Genomic DNA, 13,008 nt, shown 5'->3' on the forward strand with positions numbered 1-13,008 from the left:
AATACATAAGCATTGCAGTGTATAGCGGACGAGATCGAACGTCCACATGTTCAAGTCCCATAGGGGGCCTAAATTTTTTTTAGAAAATAGTTAATTCAAAGTTATTTTGTTTTTTCTTTGTTAAAGTAGTAAATCATAAAAATAAAAAAACTATCAATTTGGTATCACCGTAATCATGTTGACCCATAAAATAAAAGTTAACATTTCATTATTACCGCACGGTGAATGTGGTAAAAACTAAACCCAATTTTTTCTATTTCACCCCATTGTACATTATAATTTTCAGTACATTATAAGGTACAATAAATAGTGCGGTTACAAACTGCAACTTGTCCCTCAAAACACAAGCTTTCATACGACTATGTCGAAAGAAAAAGAAAAAAGTTATGGCTTTTGGAAGATGGGGAGGAAAAATGAAAATGGAAAAATGACTGCGATGGTGAAATTTATCATCACTGAACGCTGGATCTGGAAAAATGAGAAAAGGCGGACGCTCATTTGAGGGCAGCCAAAGATTTTTTCTTACGTTCCGAACACTCTTCTGGGGAGAGATATTCCCAAACTAATATTTCTTATGATATGAACAATTTCTCCCATACCCGAACACCTCAAATGTAATTTTCTTGTAGAACAGTGGAGTACTGCGAACCACGAAGGAGAAGTGTGCCTAGAAATGAAGGTATACTTCATAGACAACGACAGCATCGCTCAGGTGGCTCATCGTTAGGTCTATGGCACCAGGGCTTGACCTGCCTCTGATCAATGATGACCTATGGTTCCGCCATGCTTTGTCCTTCATCACTCACACATGCCCCACCAGTGTATAGCTCCATTCATTTGTGCTGTATATGCTGTAGCGCCCGCTCTCTCCCGCTGTCACACAGGAGACCTCCTCTATACTAGTGGAGGAGAAGTAGTTGTTGGCCACAATAACCAATCAGTCTTCCGCTTTCATTTTTTTTTACCCTGCTCTGTTGCGTTGAAAGCTAGAATCGAATTGGTTGCTATGAGAAACTGCAGGTCTACGTTCTATTTGCACACGAGGCCGGTGTCTGCAGTTCTGCCCAGTGATGTGCTGCTCGCCTCGGCCTGCGCTCATTCTATCACATCGGTTACCTCAGTGGCCGCTTATCACCTTGCCGTGCCCCAGCCCCGCACCACCGCCTCTCCTGCCCCCCTCCCCCGTGTCCTCAGCGCTTTACTCCTCCCTCCGAGCACACTCTTCTCCTCCATCCCTCTCTCTATGGTGTCTCCTCCTTCTCTAGTCCTCGCTGCTGCTGGTCTCCCGCCTGCCTGGGTGTCCTCACCTCCTGTCACTTTCTGTCGCTCTCAGGCTCCGGCCCTCGCACCCATCATGGGCCTCAGGTGATAAACCGAGACGGCCGCCGGGTTCAGCGGGCGGAGAGCAGAGCTACCGGAGAGCGTGGATTCCCGGGCCTGACCGCCCGTACCGGGGGCCTCAACACCGGGTAAGTCCGCACCTCCGAGCGCATTGTGTATTACCTCGTGTGTATAATGCGTCTCTATCCGACATTATGTAGGTGACATGGAACCTTCTGTGTATATGACAGGAACGTCGATGTGTGACATGCAGCATGTCGTGTACACGTAGTACCGGGCTGACACACGTACATGTGGTGTGTGTATATATATATATATATATATATATATATAATGTATGTGTGTGTCACATGTGCCGGCAGTCATAGCTTCATCATCTTGTTGCAGTCCGTCTCTTCCGCTTTGGTGTCTGCCATTCTGTCTCTCCGGCCAGTCACAGGCTGTCAGTGATGTCTCACCCTGTGGCTGGTCGTCTCCACGTGCTGTGTACCTCCCCTGTATCCGCAGCCTGTGGGGAGTGACTCCCAGACATCTGCTTCATGGCCACTATGTGTTGTAACGTCTGTGTTTTCGTGCTGTCAGTCTTGGTCCAGGTGTAAAGACGCCGCTGACAGGATCGCTACTAAGGCCAGCAAGAAGGGGCAGAGTGATCACTGAGTGTTTCCACCTTACCCACACCCAGGACACTGAGAAGCACCGGGTGTATTGGGGTGTAGTGACGTCACCAGCACAGACCATGCCCCCCAAAACGAAATGGCAAATGTAAGGGCCTGGGGTTCTCTCTTCTATTTCTGGGACAGCTGAGTGACTTTCTGTCTGACATCTCAGGGATTGTCTCCCAGCTTTCCTAGGTTCTTGCTGATAAATATTCCCTGCTTTCCTCTCTACAGAACTGACAGATTATGCCATTCAGGATCTGGTAAAGCAGGGTGACCATTCCTATGGTAGCGCCGCCGGTTGTTGGTATTACTAAAAATGGTGAATGACAACTTGACGAAAAGAGAAAAACTCAATCACTTGTATTTACGAATGTTTTTTCTTTTTTAAGGGGATGTGCCCGATGATCTCTGATGGCCTAGTTCTTCGTTTCCAGGTGCCCATAACAGCTGCATCTGAGAAGATTGTACTGTAGATATAGGGGGTGCAGAGGTGGCAGTCTTACCTGGCACCTCTGCCACAACATAGCGTCCTTTTACAGGGGCAGGTATAAATTGTGCCGATCTAGCAAGTCTATCTACTCTTGTTTACGTCCATTTATGGGTGAGAACTCATAGCGGTAGTAGCACGCTGCCGAAACCACGCCGCCATGCGTTCGCGAATGGCTGCATGATTAACGGCGACGATTGTTGGGTACCCCTCCTCTCGTACAGTTTCCATTATTGTCGGCAGCACGTCCCTTATTTATTCAGGGGATGTTACGCCGACAAAAGATTTTTTTTAATCATCGTTAAAGATGCGATCAACGATGAACAAGCAAATTATCGTTTGTTTGATCACTTGACGTGTTCACACATGGAAACAGTTGGGAACGAATAGTCGTTCGAATGATCAATTATCACCCTGTGTAAAACGCTGCTTAGGAAGACACCAGTATTGTAAATGGCACATGGCAGATTGGGCCCTTTTAGGGCTTATTCACACGAAGGTGTGCAAACTCGGACGTGAAAACCAGCACTTCTTTCACGTCTAAGTTGCACCCGTGCGGGACCCATTTTCACGGATCCCTCAGACTTGAGTCTATCGAGGGATCCGTGAAAACGGAAGAAAGTAGGAAATTTTCTAGTTTTTAATAGACCCTTCACACAGTCCGTTAAAACCACAGCCGTGTGAACGGCCCCATTGAAATGCATACAGCCGTTGGTGTGAATAAGCCCTTACAGATTTGCCATTGTGGTCCAGCAGCTGCACGTTGCCCCTCTGTGCTGTAACTGACTCCCAGGACTTATTTACTGTATGTATGCCACTGAACGTTCACCCTGACCCCCTACCCGCAGTCTAGTACAAGAACAGGCAGACCTGTAGGCTCCTCCCTCCACCTTGCTGACTTCGGTCGTTTCTATTGATGGTTTCCAATGTGATCCCAACAGTATACTGCCGTCAAAAGCGGATGGCAAAACCCCTGCATGTTCCTACTAAGTTTATATTCCAAAAACCTCTGTGTTTTTCTGCTCCGTGAGTGGGTAAAAGGTGGAGCTTTGCTTTGTCATTCTGGATCTCTCCTTTGACCGGAGGTTTGACTTGTGTTATTGCTCGGGAACTATTGGAGATGCAGTAAACTGTTCATATGAGTGCGATTATCTCTGGAATGGCTTCTTATCAGCAGTCTCTCCTTCCCACACAGCATTTCTACTTCATATCATGAGCCATTTCTGGGGAAGATAAGGTTGTTGCTGGTGTATTTTCTGTGTACTTTGTTGTTGATGTGTAAAGGCCCAACTACACCGGCCAGTGAGCGGCCATATAAATGCTTGTTCCCGATCATTGCCCTGTGTAAACATGGCGACGATCAGCCGATGATCCAGCAGACACTCGTTCGCTGGCTGATCTGCTCTTTTATGCAACATGAAAAATAATCGTTGTCGGCAGCGCATCTCTCTGGGAAAACCCATTTAAGGCCTTATTCACACGAACGTGTCCGTTTTGCGTGCTTAAAAAACAGCGTTTTTTCTGCGTTGCAGTCCCATGTGACAGTGTACGGTCCGTGTCGGCGTTTTTTACATGCGTACGTCATCCGTATGTCACGCGTTTTTTACATCCGCGAAGAAAACTGAAGGTGTTTTTTTTTCTCATCATTTCTTTAGCAACTGTTGCGTGAATCACGTCCGTGTGCTATCCGTGATTTTCACGCACCCATTTACCTCAGTGGGTGCGTGATGCGCAAAAAACCCACAAGTATAGGACATGCAGTGAGTTTCACGCAGCGGAGACACGCTGCGTGAAAACCACTGTATGGCCCCATTGAATTGCATAGGTGCGTGTGACGTCCGTTGTTTTAACGCGAGTAACACTGACGTGAAATACGCTTGTGTGAATTATACCTAAGGCATATTCACTTGTGGCAGAAATTTATGTGACTGTCCGATTCATCTGAATGGTATTTGCGGAAATCGATGTGCATACTACATAATGCTCCATTCAGAACACATTTTCAGTCGCAGAAATGTGTGCAACAAATTTGCCACGAGTGACTATACCCTTACTTGTGGATTTTGCTGGGGATTTCGCCCTTTCATGGCAAAGGATGAGATCCGTAGCGAAATTCCACAACATATAGGGCTTGATGAGGATTTACCACCATGTGTGAATTGGATTTGGTTAAACCCCCTGTAAGTGCATTATAATGAACTTTGCTGCAGATTTTCAGCATGAAATGGCACAACCATTCTGCCACGACTGACTGTGGCTTTATTTGGATGGGGTTGTGTTGCAATATTCGACACATCGCCTGGTTGGAGCAGCGTTGTGTCCAAGACAAATTGAAATGGCTTTATAAAGCTGATACTGGGTCATGCTGAAGTTGCAGTTGACTTATGTGATGTGGACCCTCCACTTGACCGTTGCACCGGAAAATAATTGAATGTCATTCGGATATTTTATGCTGCTGAAATGACCTGAAATCCACTGCAAAATCCAAATAAGATACATGCGAAGTTAAAGAGGCTCTGTCACCAGATTTTGCAACCCCTATCTGCTATTGCAGCAGATAGGCGCTGCAATGTAGATTACAGTAACGTTTTTATTTTTAAAAAACAAGCATTTTTGGCCAAGTTATGACCATTTTTGTAGTTATGCAAATGAGGCTTGCAAAAGTCCAAGTGGGTGTGTTTAAAAGTAAAAGTCCAAGTGGGCGTGTATTAGGTGCGTACATCGGGGCGTTTTTAATACTTTTACTAGCTGGGCGCTCTGAAGAGAAGTAACATCCTCTTCTCTTCAGAACGCCCAGCATCTGACAGTGCAGATCTGTGACGTCACTCACAGGTCCTGCATCGTGACGGCCACATCGGCACCAGAGGCTACAGTTGATTCTGCAGCAGCATCAGCGTTTGCAGGTAAGATCGACTTACCTGCAAACGCTGATGCTGCTGCAGAATCAACTGTAGCCTCTGGTGCCGATGTGGCCGTCACGATGCAGGACCTGTGAGTGACGTCACAGATCTGCACTGTCAGATGCTGGGCGTTCTGAAGAGAAGAGGATGTTACTTCTCTTCAGAGCGCCCAGCTAGTAAAAGTATTAAAAACGCCCCGATGTACGCACCTAATACACGCCCACTTGGACTTTTACTTTTAAACACACCCACTTGGACTTTTGCAAGCCTCATTTGCATAACTACAAAAATGGTCATAACTTGGCCAAAAATGCTCGTTTTTTAAAAATAAAAACGTTACTGTAATCTACATTGCAGCGCCGATCTGCTGCAATACGAGATAGGGGTTGCAAAATCTGGTGACAGAGCCTCTTTAACATAAACGATGAGCCTTCCAACAGATCTAGATCTCTGTAGTATTGCCCGACGTTTACCTCTGACGTACGCCACTGTTTGGGATTACAGTGACCATTGTCTCTCATAGGCCCTCATGTTAAAAAAACATATACACGGTGGCATATGTTTTTTGCAGGATACCTATGCATAGAAAAGCGTAGTAGACAACGTTTTTCTATTAAAGAGGCTCTCACCAGATTATAAGTGATATGGTTTTGCAAAAATTGTGCTGCGAATCGTGGCAAAAAAAGCACACTTTGACCACGACATGAAAGGCCTTGGTCACACAGTGCAGATTTGCTACAGATTTTGCATGGATTTTATTTTAAAGAGGCTCTGTCACCACATTATAAGTGCCCTGTCTCCTACATAAGGAGATCGGCGCTGCAATGTAGGTGACAGTAATGCTCTTTATTAAAAAAAACGATCTTTTTTCACAACGTTAGGAACGATTTTGGTTTATGCTAATGAGCTTTCTTAATGCCCAAGTGGGCGTACTTTTACTTTCGACCAAGTGGGCGTTGTACAGAGGAGTGCATGACGCTAACCAATCGGCATCATGCACTCCTCTCCATTCATTTACACTGCACTAGCGATATAGTTATATCACTATGTGCAGCCTCATACACAAACCCTAACATTACTACAGTGTCCTGATAATGAATACACATGACCATCCAGCCTGGACGTCATGTGTACTCAGAATCCTGACTCTTTTTTTGTGAGATTCCGGCAAGTGAAACCAAATCTCGTTTAGCTCCGTAATCTCGCGAGATTTGGTTTCACTTGCCGGAATCTCACAAAAAAAGAGTCAGAAGTGTCAGGATTCTGAGTACACATGATATCCAGGCTGGATGGTCATGTGTATTCATTATCAGGACACTAGTAATGTTAGGGCTTGTATATGAGGCTGCACATAGTGATATAACTATATCGCTAGTGCAGTGTAAATGAATGGAGAGGAGTTCATGATGCCGATTGGTCAGCGTCATGCACTCCTCTGTACAACGCCCACTTGGTCGAAAGTAAAAGTACGCCCACTTGGGCATTAAGAAAGCTCATTAGCATAAACTAAAATCGCTCCTAACGTTGTGAAAATAGATCGTTTTTTTAAATAAAAAGCATTACTGTCACCTACATTACAGCGCCGATCTCCTTATGTAGGAGATAGGGCACTTATAATGTGGTGACAGAGCCTCTTTAAAGAGACTCTGTCACCACATTATAAGTGCCCTATCTCCTACATAATGTGATTGGCGCTGGAATGTAGATAACAGCAGTGGTTTTTATTTAGAAAAACGATCATTTTTGAGCAAGTTATGAGCAGTTTTAGATTTATGCTAATTAGTTTCTTAATGACCAACTGGGCGTGTTTTTACTTTTTACCAACTGGGCGTTGTATAGAGAAGTGTATGACGCTGACCAATCAGTGACTAACCAGTGTCCTACACTTCACATTGTTCCAGACAGCAGACGCCGGTGTACAGTCAAGCTGCCTTTCCTAACATTAGGGCTTATGATCATGGCAGAGCAAGTACGGCATGGCACAGAGGTCGTATGTCTTCCTAGTATGGAGCCACACAGACTGTCAGGCGCCACTATTAACAATGAGAAGTGTGTGACGCTGATTGGTCACTGATTGGTCAGCGTCATACACTTCTCTATACAACGCCCAGTTGGTAAGAAGTAAAAACACGCCCAGTTGTCTATTAAGAAACAAATTAGCATAAAGCTAAAATTGCTCATAACTTGCTCAAACATGATCGTTTTTCTAAATAAAAACCACTGTTCTCTACATTCCAGCGCTGATCAGATTATGTAGGAGATGGAGCATTTATAATCTGGTGATAGAACCTCTTTAAGCAAATAGAAAAGCTATACCGGCGTATAACAGCTTGAAGGAGGCCAAAAGGACACTCTTTTGGCCTCCAATGTATTCAAACCTGTGAACAGAGCCTCATCTGCGAATTTCATCCTTTGCATAGCCATAGCAATGGGTCAAATCCAGGATGATTCCAAAGCACAATAAAGCAGGCTGCAGATTTTAAAATCCCCAGCATGCTTTACATTTTTTTTTCAGTCATATGTAGATGAGGTTTTTTAAACATCATTCACATGCATCATACTGTATCTTGTGGCAGATTTTCAGTGTGGATTCACTACAACATATCTACCACTTATGCATATTGCCTTCTTCTTTTCTGTCCCTATCAATCTGAGGCTGGGTTCACACAACCTATTTTCAGGCGTAAACGAGGCGTATTATGCCTCGTTTTACTCCTGAAAATAGGGCTACAATAGGTCGGCAAACATCTGCCCATTCATTTGAATGGGTTTGCCGACGTACTGTGCAGACAGCTGTCAAACGACGACGCGTAAAAATACAGCCTCGTCAAAAGAAGTGCAGGGCACTTCTTTCAGACGTAATTTGAGCTGTTCTTCATTGAACTCAATGAAGCACAACTCAAAATTTACAGCTGTCAGAGAAGCCTCGCAAAATGCGAGGAGGAGCATTTACGTCTGAAACGAGGCAGCTGGTTTCTCCTGAAAACAGTCTGTCTTTTCAGACGTAAAAGCCTGCTACCGTGTGCACATAGCCTTAGGACTCTTGCTCACCGCCATATTACAGCTGTTTGGTATGGAACTGTACTAGGGCTTCTATAGAGGTACATGGAGCCTCTACAGTGGTGATTGTTCTCTATTAGACTTTGTATTTCTCCTTGATAACGGCGCCCGACAGTCTGTTTGGCTCCATACTAGGAAGACATGCGACCTCTGTGCCATGCTGTACTGGCTCTGCCATGATCATAAACCCTAATGTTAGTGAAGGCAGCTTGACTGTACACCGGTGTCTGGTCAAACAAGGACATTTATGTCTGGCAGCAGTTTATTATCTAGCACTATACACGCATTCTTCGCCACAAATGCATGGGGTAGTCAAGAGAGAGCATATCTGAAGCTATAATATTTTAAACTAGATGTACTGTAATAAATCATCCTGCAGTGCGGAGGAGCATGAATATAGCAGTGGTTGAGCATGCGCCCGCGGCTCCATTCAATCTCTGGGACTGACGTAAAAAGCAGAGCGCTGTACTCGGCCGTTTCTGACCATTTCTGAAGACTAGGAATGGATTGGCAGCGCGCATGCTTGACCGCTGCTCTATTTAACATACTTATCACTACAGTGAGGAGGAACACAGGGCTTGGGACCCGGTTCTCGTGATAGGTGTGGCCCCCAGTGATCAGACAATTATGACCTATCCTGTGGATAATTGTAGATTCTGGAACAAGCCATTTAACCAACTTCAAGCAGAGGTAAGGGTGGACACACCTGTAGTTGCCATAATTTATGGTCCATTTATAAGATCTGTTGTAAACGGTTTAGTAAATATGGGCTTTGTATTTTGTAACGTGTTATATGTTGCTGTTATCTATTGCTTGTGAATTGCATTGATTATTATTTAAGGTGCATTTATGAGTAAAAATGGCTAAATGTAATGAAACGGAGTAACAGAATGAATTACTGAGGAAATAAAATGCGACTAAAAATGTCTAGTTTCCTAAAAAAATGTGATGGTTCATAAATATATGTGGAATCTTCCACGTATGCATGAGAGGCCACCAATGCGTGGAAGTCTCCGATCACTGATTAGCGATCACTTCACTGTTATCTGAAATGATCAAATTCACCAGTTTCTGAATTGGATTTCAGATTATCCATAATCTGCCTAATGTCGTTTAGTTAACACTAGGGGGAGTGGAGGATTTATTACCGTGGAAATAGAAAAAAAGCCATTCCTGGTAGGTACGCCATATACTAACCTTATCACGTCTGTGTCTTCCTGATACCACAACAGTGGTAGTTTATTATTGTAGTAGTAAAGGCCATTTTACACAGGCCAATGATCGGGCAAACTCTCGTTCATCTGCTGATTGTATCGTTTATGCAGCACCAAATATTATCGTTGTTGGCAGCACATCTGCCTGTGTAAATATGGAAATGTGCTGCTGACATAATGGAAATGTATGGGGACGAGCCATAGTAGTAACGAGCGCACGTCCCCGTACTAGCTACTTGTGAAAGGAGCAAACAAGCGCCGATCAACTAGCTGTCTCGTTGATCGGCTCGTTTTCACAGCCTATATCGGGCCGTGTAATAGGACCGTAAGGGCTCATTCGGAAGAGCGTATTTGTTGTCCGTGTGACGGACATTAAAACAACGGCCATTATACGGACTCATATACTTCAATGGGGCCGTCTACATGACAGTTTTTTCAATGGAGCGCGTGAATGGTCCGTGAAAAAATAGGACATGTCCTGTTTGTTTGCACTTCACGCATCCCTCCATAGACCCTAGTCTATGGGGGATGCGCGATAACTGGGGTTATTGGGGGTTTCTAATATCTAAGGACCACAGAGCCACTTCACAACTGAACTGGCCCCTGTAAAATTAGCCTTTTGAAATTTTCTTGAAAATGGGAGAAATTGCAGCTAAAGTTCTAAGCCTTGTAACGTCCTAGAAAAAAAAAAATTATATTCATAAAACGATGCCAATCTAAAGTAGACATATGGGTGATGTTAGTTAGTAAGTATTTTGTGTGGTATAACTTCCTGTCTTACAAGCAGATACATTAAAATTTTGAAAAATGCTAATTTTTGCAATTTTTCACTCAATTTTGGTGTTTTTCACAATTAAATACTGAATGTATCGAGCAAATTTTGCCAGTAACCTAAAGTCCAATGTGTCACGAGAAAACAATCTCAGAATCGCTTGGCTAGGTGAAAGCGTTCTGAAGTTATTACCACATAAAGTGAAATATGTCAGATTTGAAAACAAGGCTCTGTCAGGAAGGTCAAAAGTGGCCAAAGAGGGAGAGGGTTTTTAAAAAGAAAAACAAACACGTTAAATCCCACTAGGGGACTTGAACATGTGATCGTTAGTTCGCTTGCACAATACACTGTAGGATTAGAAAAACATGTCTGCTTATTTCCAAAAACCGCATCACATCTGTCCACACCTGCTCGCGCAGCTTCTGTCACTGCCATTCACTACTATGGGAGTTACGTAAAGAGCGTAGCTCAGCGGTTTTCTTCTTGTATAGTCGGACATCACACGCGTCAGCAGGAACACAGAAAGCTAGAAAAGGGTTTAGAGGGCCCCGTTCTAGAGACAGGTGCCGGTCCCAGAGGTGGGACCCGCATCTATCTGACATTTATGGCATATCCTGTGGATATGTCATAAATGTTCCTGATGGGAAAACACCTTTAAAAAAAAATGTAATACTTTTATTTAATTTTTTTTTTGCCAATTATTTTATTAGAGTCCAAAGCATTGAGTTGTTCGTAGCCGCCATACGGCACCCTGAGAAGCCTACGAAACCCTCCAGTACCTATGTATGCCTTAGATGTCATATGGAGGTGTTCTTCTGTTAATGTTCTATTGAATACTGTATTTCCAAGTTCTTATCTCTTGGAGGCACTGTACAGCAGCATATAATGTCTATGGCTCCATAGTGTATCGATGGTGTAATGCTACAAAGGATCTTTACACAGCTCTACATGAAAACTAATGACAATTGTCTGTGTCTGCGGTATGCTAGGCAGTAGCCCAAATACTTTTAGGTTGTTGCCAAGCAACTGACACTTCAGCCATCAGGTGACCACATCAAATGTCCATGTAAGGCCTTATTCACACTAACGTAGTTCAAGGCCGTGAAAATCACGCGCGTCGCACGGACCTAGGTAACTCAATGGGGCCATTCAGACAGTCCGTGATTTTCATGCAGCGTGTGTCCGCTGCGTAAAACTCACGACATGTCCTATACTTGTGCGTTTTTTGCGCATCACGCACCCATTGAAGTCAATGGGTGCGTGAAAAGCACGCGCGGCACACGGACGCACTTCATTCGCACAACAGTTGTTAAAGAAATGAAGGGACAAATGAAACCACCTCCATTTCTGTTAACATAAAAACAGAGTGTCATAATGATGCCATATGCGCGAAAATCACGCAGCCACGCACCATATGCTGATGACACGCAACTGCAACGCACTAAAAACGCAGCGTTTTCTTGAGCGCACAAAACGCACACGTTCGTGTGAATAAGGCCTAACTATGTAGGCTAGTGTTGTCACTCACTATACTGCAGGATTGCTGCCACATATCGATGTACTCCGGGTAGAGTGAGACTCCATTTTTTGGCTACAGACTACAAACCTCTTTTTCAGCATGAAGTTATTGATTGTAGTCTGTTAGGCTAAGTTCACATCTCTGTTTTTTGCACACGTTTGTGGTATACGACGACGTATACGTTTTTAAAGTTACAAAAACCTATGCATTAGTAACATACGCATCCAAATTTTTTTTTTTGTAGTAAACGTCGTGTTTGTTTATTTTTGTGTCCGTTCTCACTTCTAAAAACGTATACTTTTTTTGTTGTTGAGCTAAATCACACTTTGTAAAGTCCTAATATAAAGGAAGAAGTAGGGAGTGGCTGCTGTGTTGCCTGGCGCCAGTACTGAGGAGCTTGGCGGGGGAGGCACCGTGTTATCTCCTAATCTGGGTAATCTCCCATTTAGGCCTGATTCACACGAACGCTGTGCTTCTTGGACGTGAAAAACTGCCGTTTTTCACGTCCGAGGTGCATCCGCGCTCAGCGCTGCGGGACGCGATGTCACGCATCCTCCATAGTTGAGTCTATGGAGTGATGCGTGAAAAGACGGACATGTCCCATTTTCTCACGGACCCTTCACACGGTCCGTTGAAACAACGGCTGTGTGAACGGCCACATTGAATTACATAGGTCCGTGGGACGGGCGCTGTTTCAAAGGCTGTCCCACGGACGTTAACACGTTCAGGTGAATCAGGCCTTATGGTGATGAAAACGTATACGTTTTACGGATGCAAACGTAGGGTTTAAGATTGCATATGTCGCCATTGACTTCAATACAAATAAACGTATACGTGTGGTATATGTTTTGGAAAAGTACTGAAAAGCGTAGTAGACTACGCTTTTCTGGATGTTGGAAAAAAAAAAAAAGGATGCGCACAAAACCTATGTACATACAACACCACCGTCCGGACCATAGAAATCAAAGTTTTGACACTTTATGTTTTATTTATTTTTTCATGTCAAAACGTGCATGTCAGACGTACAGTAAAAACTAGATCTGAACTTGGCCTTAG

At 44.0% G+C, this 13,008-nt stretch overlaps 1 protein-coding gene across 1 annotated transcript in view; it reads left to right on the forward strand.

The window, feature by feature from the left end:
* Nucleotides 1-1,013: 1,013 nt before the first annotated feature.
* The window catches only part of ATP13A3 (ATPase 13A3), a 123,714-nt gene continuing 111,719 nt past the window's right edge, over nt 1,014-13,008 (forward strand). The window contains exon 1 of the mRNA XM_075861751.1: nt 1,014-1,469. The gene's annotated coding sequence lies outside the window, so the exon portion shown is untranslated. The remainder of the gene's footprint in view (nt 1,470-13,008) is intronic.

The sequence above is a fragment of the Rhinoderma darwinii genome, chromosome 4 (genome assembly GCF_050947455.1).
Source record: "Rhinoderma darwinii isolate aRhiDar2 chromosome 4, aRhiDar2.hap1, whole genome shotgun sequence".
NCBI classification, from domain to species: domain Eukaryota; kingdom Metazoa; phylum Chordata; class Amphibia; order Anura; family Rhinodermatidae; genus Rhinoderma; species Rhinoderma darwinii.